At 40.7% G+C, this 8810-nt stretch overlaps 1 long non-coding RNA gene across 1 annotated transcript; it reads left to right on the top strand.

Moving 5' to 3' along the window:
* Positions 1 to 113: 113 nt before the first annotated feature.
* Positions 114 to 7853, top strand: LOC142041813 (uncharacterized). The gene is made up of 3 exons (XR_012653567.1): positions 114 to 1027; positions 3856 to 3895; positions 7505 to 7853. It is a non-coding gene; the product is annotated as an uncharacterized LOC142041813 (long non-coding RNA).
* The last annotated feature ends 957 nt before the right edge of the window (positions 7854 to 8810 follow it).

Consider the following 8810-nt stretch of genomic DNA (forward strand, 5'->3'; position numbering starts at 1 on the left):
GGCCTCAGCGGGCGGCTGGGGCAGTGGGCGGAGCCTGGGCCGTGACCGTGACGTAGCCGGGAGGCCACCGCCCCCCGCCCCGCCTCGCCCCGCCCCTCCCGGCGGTGTTGGCGGCCGTTGCTGCCGGCGCTTTCTGGCGCCTTCCAGAGGTGAGGGAGGGGGCCGTGAGGCGGCCGGGCCTTCTCGTGAGGTGACGCTGAGCACAGGGCGAGGCCTCGCCGTGCGTGTCGTTGAGTTTTAAAAGCTTCTTCGAGGAGCCTAGTGAAAAAAGCGGCGGAAGCGTCGCGGGTAGCAAAAGCGAGGCTAAAACCCTCCCGACTTGAGAAGGGCTGGCCGGCAGCGCCAGCTGGTGTGCCGCCACATGGAGCTGGAGGGGGAGCGGGTGGGCGGTTGGACCCTGCGCCTCGTGTGGGATGCTGAGACCGTACAGTTGTGAAGAAGATGAGAGTATAATGGAAGGGACCACCACAAGAAAAGAAGAAGATGCCCCAGGCGTCTTCCCAGCAGGCTGGGCAGTGTTGTGGTGCTCGAAGAGGATGTGTCGATACCCATGCGTTGTGGACCTCTAAACAGAATTTATGTGATGCGTTTCGGACACGACTGCCATCTCACTCTCCTTGGCAAGGAGGAAGAAGAGCTATTAAGCCTAGTGTAATAATGTCCAGTGATCCAAAGGCAGTGATCACAAGAGGTGAACTGTTTGCCTTAACTAGGGACATTAAAACTGAGAATTTCCCCCTCTCTGGCATTTGAAAAACTTTTTTTTCTGTGTGTGCTTTTATGCTATGCTGGAACTGGTGTAGGTGTGTTCCTGTAATTGCCCTGGGGAGCAGTGCTCATCTGAAGGCAAGAGGGAACGAGGACAGGGTAAAAATACATCAGAAGTTCCTCTGATGGCAGAACTTTGCAGACAAATTGTAAGAATATTCAGCAAATTATCACTTCCTGGTGTAGAGAGAGTGCATTGTTTTCCAATGTCTAGAGTGTGAGGCACATGTTTGTGCAGCTTCTAACATTTCATCACAAGGTATATACAAAATATTAATATGCTCCTAAACTTTCACAATTAATGCTGTAATCTTCTTGGCAGTTACACTTACTACAATAAAACTAATTTGCTTATGATATGGAGCTAAATTCATGTACTTCATGGGGAGGGAGGTAACATACGTGCAATGGAACCACTTTAAATTGGCATCTTGACTTCTCCTGTTGTTGCTGAAGTCAAATCTCAAATCATGTCAGACTGCCAGAATTATGAGGTTGACTGGAAAGATACCAATTTAAAAACTAAAGGCGTTCTCTGTTTCTTTTATTTGCCATTTGGTTTTGAACTATCGTGGTGCACTTCACTCATGTTTTTAGACTTTTTACCATGATTTTAGGGACTGCAATTTTATTTAGTAAGGCTTCTGTGTCTTGTATGATTCCAGGAGCCAGGTGTATGTAACTTAATATCACAAGACTTGTGATAAGACCTCTGGTTGCTCTTACCTTTAAAAGAGGAAGGAGCTGAAAGTACCTTTTAAGCTGCTTTAAGAAATTACAGTAGTGTAAATTCTTAAGCTTCTTTAAGCAGTTGATGTGGACTGATGCCCACTGACATCCATTCAGAGGTTCTCCCCTTCTTCACAGAATGCAGACTTCAAGCATCTGTAACTCTTAATTTCTGTTGGGTTTTGCCTAATAAATATGTATGCTCCTTACTGAGCATTGCATGTTGAGCTTCACAGTTAACCCTTCTGATGCATGTGGAGGGACATTGTAGCAATGTTACTTTAATTTTTCTCCAGGAAGCTGTTTTTGAAAACTGTGCCTTCATTCAAGAGAGTTGAATTGTTTTTTGTTAAACTTTGAAATAAGAAAATGGTGCTTTCAGGGACAATTCTGAAGATGTGAGGTTTTCAGCGCTAATGATTAGCGTACTAAAAATCAGTCTCTAAAATGAACTCTTGTCTTCTTTGCCGTACATCTGACCATGCAGATGTCTGCTGTTTGAGTGACTGCCAGCAGTCATGATGTGTACCCTTTCATGAAGGTGTAAATGATAGAAACAGAGTATTTGTGGGTTTGCATACTGTGTTGTTAGTGGAAGCAGAGGTTCTGCCTAATATGAAAATATACGAGTTTAGAAGATGTGTTTTCACCAGTAAGAGGAGGTATCTTAATGGGGAGGACTTGACTTATTTGTTTAAGCCCGTTTGGGCGTTACTAAGTGTGAATTTGGAGCAACACAGTGGTAAGAACTAGTCTGCAAGTAAAGTAGAAGGTGCAGGAAGGGGGATTGTTTGAGGTGCCCAGTGTTTTACTTCTAGAAACATTCTGTGGTAGGACAGACCAATAGTGAAATTTTACCTTTCTCTGCTAAATATAGCACCTGTAGTGTATGTTATGTGTGAATCCCCAACGTGTTGTATGACTTCCTCTGTAGGACAGAATATGTTGTGGGACTTCCAGAGGCAATGCTGAAGACAAAGTCAGGGCTTTTCTGGCTTTGTGGGTTGGAGTAAACTAAAATTACTCAGGGTGCATTTTCAATGCATTATTACTTTCCTACATGTATTGGCATTCATTATACTGTTTGTCTTGGTGTGGTTTGCCTAGAAGGTTTGTATTTTAGTCTTTCAGTTATTCACTGTGGTTACACCTGAAATACCTTTGTCTTTTTACTGCCTCAGACCATTACACATGGAAATGATAGTTATTTTGCAATCAGAATTATTGCTGTGTAATTCTGTCCTAAAGGAAGGAAGGAAAAGTAAACCAAATGTGTGAAGTCGAATACTAAAGGAAACATGGCGAAAGAGCCAATCAGTTCTCTTTAAGAGGTACACTGCAGATAAAAGAAGAAAGGTGGCCTTATGGGCCTAGACTGGAACTTAGGAGAACATGAATTTTTTTTCTCAGTTCTGTGGTAAACTTCTTGTTTGGTCTTTGACAAATATCTTAGAACCCATTTCTGGTGTTGGAATCATCAGGGGTTAGGTGCTGGAGTACCTTGGCCTCTTTTCATCCTCTTCCTGTGTGGAAGTGGGCCAAGCCTGAGCTGCTGCTACTTATCAACTAACTGTGCCAGTGTTGGTGAGTCCGTGATTTGTGCTGCAGTCACGGTGGTGTGAGGTGGTTTTAACAAATTACCCGAGTCATAAATCTACACTGATGTTTTAGTTGTTGCTAAGCAGTGTTTATACTAAGTTAAGGACTTTTCAGCTTCTCATGCTGCTCTGCCAGCAAAGGCTGAGAGTGCACAAGAAACTGGGAGGGGACACAGCCAGGACAGCTGACCCAAATGAGCCAAAGAGGTATTCCATACCATATGACGTCATGCCCAGTATATAGACTGGGGAAGTTGGCCAGGGGACACCCCAGCTTGGGTATTGGCTGGGCGTTGGTCAGTGGGTGGTGAGCAATTGCATTGTGCATAGCTTGTTTTGTATATTGTTGTTATTATTATTGTTGTTGTTTCCCCTTCCTTTTCTGTCCTATTAAACTGTATTTATCTCAACCCACAAGTTTTATGTTTTGTTTTTTTTATTCTCTCCCCCATCCCACTGTGGCGGGGGAGTGGGTGAGCAGCTGTGTGGTGCTTAGTTGCCAGTTGGGGTTAAACCATGGCACTTTGCCTTTAAGATTGTTCAGGAGAAAGGTGTATCTCTCTCATGTTGATAAATCAGGCTTTGAAAAAACTATAAAGAGTGATTCTGGACTGGGCTTGAAAAATTCTTGATGTTACGTTCCTTCAAAAATATTCTGCAGTGGCAAACATGCTTTAGGGTTACTTTTCAACACTGTTATGGTGCAAGTCCTGTCATTTGGAATATACTGATGGCTTTATGTTTATTATGTCTTTTACAGGGCATTTGGATGGAAGACAAGAGCCTGTTCACCCAAACAGGTGAGGAACAAAGATGGAAAATATTATAGACTGAAGAATGAATAAAAATCCCTGATGAATGGCGTGCCTCTAATCTTTCCTGCTTGCTGTGTTTTCTAAGACAGAGAGGGCAAATATGCTACTGCTTGGAACAGCTGGAAAGGCAGAGTTTCTGAGATGCTGCAGTTGCTAAGGGTCACTACATATTAGGCTCCTTCTTAAGACAAAGCTAAATTTGTGCATAGCATCTACTTTTGTGTAACATTTTTATCAAACAAGTCTTGGGTTTATTTTAAGTTCTATTTATAGTAATTTCTTGTGGCAGGGTATTTATGCTTTGTGCAGTTGTCTCAGACAACATTGTGATTTTTATTTTTTTAAAAATGACAAGTCTTATGTTGACTTGAATATCTGGATTGCATTCAATGCATATTTTCCATTATTGAAAAGATAAAAGCTAGTCTCAAAAAGAACTGCTGCTGTATTTTCACATGCCTATGTTATAAAATATTTGGAAGCAGGACATAGAAATATTTTCTGGACCCCAGGGTGCAGAGTGGCATTTGAAGGATTTGATCTTAGCAGATGAAGGTAGGACTTAGAGTTCTTTCTGTATCTGCTGTTCCTGTGGTTTTGGAGAGTGAGTTTTGTAGGGCTGTGGTTGCAACTGCTTGGCACTAGGGGAGATAAGGGATAGTCTACTATGAGAGGTTTCAGGTGAACAGAGAGGCTGAGAATTTCCTGGTCAGGTTGTTGTTGGACTCCAGTTAGGCGCAGTGTGGGGCAATGCTGCTCACCATTGCAGTAAGCTATCAAAAAAGTGACAGGTAACACAGGTAGAGAGACACCAGCCAATCCAGCCAGAGTGCGAAGCAGAGCGGGCAGCTGGAAGACTGCCAAAATATTTCATAGCTGAATCAATTGCACAACCATTATAATGCCATGACTTGCTGAGTGATAAATTTACTGCTGAGTTTCACAGGTGTGAAAATTCCAAAGTAATTTGTCCATTCTTTGATGCTGTGGATTTATGTCACAGGCATGGAGATTTATTTGGTAGCCATTTATTTTATGATGAAGTGTCCCCTAGGCTGCTGTAGGTAGAGGTCTCTGTCATTCCCAGCATCTGGCCTGTGGGGAGCTGTTTAGATTAAGAAGGTCCAGGGTTCAGAGTCATTCTTTGTCAACTTAAACAGACACAGACCTCCAGCTGAGAACATTGACTCAATGCCTGTCTTTTCTACGTTGAGATACTGGACTGCCCCGCTCAAGTATTTGTTCTAGTAGCTGCTTGTAGACTGGTAGATGTCTAGTTGTCTGTAGACTCACAGAAGAGTATAATGAGGCCTTGGACCTCCGTATAAGATAGAGAGAAGTGTGGGATACAGCTTCTCTGTAATCAGTTCATGGTTTGATGCAAGTAACACAACAGGGGCATCTTGTTCGGATGAGTATAGAGGAGTAGGGAGTACAAAACATAAATGCAGAAAGTGAGGTAATTTGCAATGTAGCATGGAATAGCAAGAAAGGACTTCCAAATGCAAGAGTTGTCCTAGTTGACTGCATCAACTTCTGTTTTACTATCAGAAAACTCATGCTGAATCCTTATAAACCAGTTCCCATAGTAAAAGTAGGCTAAAAAGATAGGTGATTCAAGATAGTAATTTTAAAAAAGAACATTTTTGGACTCAAGGCCAAAGTTAATTAAGTAACTCACAAGGACATTCATATTTGAAAGATTCAGGACCTAGCAATTTGTCAGAGTTCGGCTTTTCAAAAACATAGTTTTGTTGCTTTTGGAAAAGAACTTAGGGGCTCAAGAATTGAAAGACAAATAAAAGGGTATCCTTTTATTAAGTCCATTATATTTTTAACTTTAAAGCTAGTCTCATGCTATTGTGTCTTCCATAGTTTACTGCAAAGCTTAAAATAATAGATGTATAATAAACGTCTTGAGCATTGTCTGAGAGTCTGATTCCATCTGACAAAAAAAACATGGTACAAACCCAGTAATTTCTACTGGCTTCAATTTCTGTTCTTAGGTGGCAAGTAATTGGTCAAAGCTACAACATTTTCAATTTTTTAAAAAATTATTTTACTTTCTGATGAATCAAACAGTTGGAAGAATTTCAGCCATATCCTGTTTGGAGGGGATGACAATTGCCCACATTGATAATACATTTGTTTTGTGTATCTGTGGGAGCCAAAGATTACTGTCCTCTCATTTACATGATCAGTTGGAGCATTATCTTCTGAATAATCCAAACTATAGAGTAAGAAGTACTTCTGCAGTAGTTTAAATGAAGATATTGTCAAATTAGTCTCCAAAGCATCAACTTAGCCCTGAGAAAAGCTCTGAATTAAAACTCCTTTTGTAAGAAGATTTGTATGGTTGGGTCTCCTTATGTAATGACGATATGCTAATCTAATGTAGTCTAGTAAAGCCTACACAGTTCTTGTATTTAAGCTATAGGCTAGACAGGAGGACCTTTCATGAAATAAAAGCAATAGCATGGCCCCACAGTTCAGATGAGAGTCTTAAAAAATAAAAGCTTTGCTTACCTTAGGATTTTCAAAGCAGAAACCATTTATAACATAAGTAGAAATAAGGCCATAAACTGGCAAATTTAGCTGTGTTCTCCCATAGAAATAAAACTAGTGTGCTATGGCAGGCTTAATGCTTTTAAGTGCATACCCAGTTCTCTGCAGATCTAGGAGGGCTCTATAGCAGCAGGAGGAACTGTTGAACGTGAAGCCTGACAAAGTTACGAGACAACATGTTCATGCTTCATAGATCTACAGGCTGTGTTCTTCACTGAGATGAAATCACTGCTGTGGGTGGTAGCACCCATGGAATGTTTCTGTCAGTGGGAGAGGTGGGATTCCTCCCTGCGGAGATCTTAGGCTAGTTTTGCTGCCTGTTGTGTCAAGTTTTCAAGACTTTTGTAACCAAGTAATTGCCTGGCTGGTAGTTTTAGAATCTGGTTTTAATTGTCCCAGCTTCATTGTCTTCTTGTTTTCACATATGACTTCAGAACGTGTCAAGTGTTATATTGGAGCAGATTAGTGGTTTAGCACAGTTTCTGGCAATGATCAATGCTGGATGCTTTGTGGACACTAAAAACTGCCCAGGACAAGCTTATTATCCTAAAGCAGGAAGCCTTAGAGCACTGAGAACACTTAGTCCAAACTACTAGCATTGCAGATGTTTTTCTTATGCTCCTAGGATATGTCTCTAAGACTTTTTTTAAAATGATATTAAGTTCTTTGCCTTCATCATATTCCAAGAAGAAAACTAAACAATTAGAGTGTACTTTCTAAGTTTCTTTTTTTGTGTGATGAATTTGACCAAACAAAAAGTCCCAGAGCTTTTTCATTCAGAGGCTTACAGATACATGATACCAATGAATTATGAAACTTTTTTGTAGTAAATGTGTTATGTACTCATTGCTAAGTTGTAGCTTATAGTTTGGGGGTTTTGTTTTGTTGGGGATTTTTTTGTTTATGTGGTCGTTTTTGTTTGGTTTGGTTGGGTTGGGTTTTTTTTTCCAGAAAGAGCAAGTTCAGTTTTCACATATATTTCTTGGGGCATAACTAATCCTGTTTTTAATAATTGTTGCTCTTTTCCAGATTTTTTTGCAAAAATGCTGAACAAAACTAAATGCAAGATACACAAGGATTATGAAATAACATAATATTCTGTCTTCTCTGTACTTAACATTAATCTCTCCTGAATGGTGCTAGAGGCAGAGCAAAAGGCAGGAGTCTGCACTTATTTTGAAATCGTTCCTCCAGGAGGTAACAACTATTTTAAAACCCATTTGTGCCTGAGTTGTCTTCAACAGTTCTTTGCAGCACATTTCTTCATACTTTGCTTTTAAACTAAATTTCATCCGTTATTATGCTGCTCAGTTATGTTTGTACTAAATCCTTTAGATACTCTCCTGTACTCTTCTTGTGTCCTAATAAATGCATTAATCATCTCTGTTTTAAGAACCAAAAGTCTGATTGTTTCTGAGATGTGTAAAGGTGGGATAGAAAGTGAGTATTCTCTCCTAATGGAAAGTAAGCTCTCTGACTCCTGTCATATCATTTTCCTTATATCCTTTCGGTAGCCACTGAGCCCTTTGTACTCTGAATACTTGCACAGAAAGTAGTGCACTGCTGGGGGGGGCACTGTGTCCTGACTGGCCTCCTGAAGATGTCATACCTGAGTAAAGTAATCAGGTATGATTATATTTCTGCCATGATTCTTTCCTAGTATCTCTTCCTGTAGAGGAAAGTCCAGTGGATAATGGCTAGCTGGAAGCATGGTTCTGTTTGAACTGTATATTCAGTGTATGATCCTGGCAGTCTCCTGAAGTCCAGTGATTTGCTTGAAGGGAGAGGGGAATCTATCTGAGCTCTTAATGGGACAGTTTAGAAGACGGCAATGAAAAAACTCTCAGTGAAAAATACAATGGCATTTTGCTCCCTCTTCAGGTCCTCTTTGGGAAACAACTGAATAATCCCTCATTTAATTAAGGAGTTAAAAAAAGCCCAGTGAATGCCCATGTGCTGTTTGTGCTTCTCTAATCCCCACTTGGCTGCAGCTCCTTAAGATATTAATTGAACCAATATTAGCTATGTTCCTGAATTCTGGGTAGCAGCAATATTAATCTGTCAGCACACAGAAAATAGCAATTTAAGCTTATTCTTCGCATTCTTTTTGCAAAGCCAGTTGCTAATCCATGAGATAGCTTTCCACTAAAGTTTCCTTTGCTGCTTTCTTATTTTCAAAAGACTTTACAAAACTTATTTAAGATGTTTAAATATATTGCATTTGGGGACTTTTTTGTTTGGTTGAGTTTTGTTCACACTGTTCAGGAATCATGAACAGCTCAGTAAGCACAACACGGCAGCAGAGCTCTTCTGTCTCTATCTCTTGCTCTTAACT

Source organism: Buteo buteo, chromosome 2 (assembly GCF_964188355.1).
Source record: "Buteo buteo chromosome 2, bButBut1.hap1.1, whole genome shotgun sequence".
Lineage (NCBI taxonomy): Eukaryota > Metazoa > Chordata > Aves > Accipitriformes > Accipitridae > Buteo > Buteo buteo.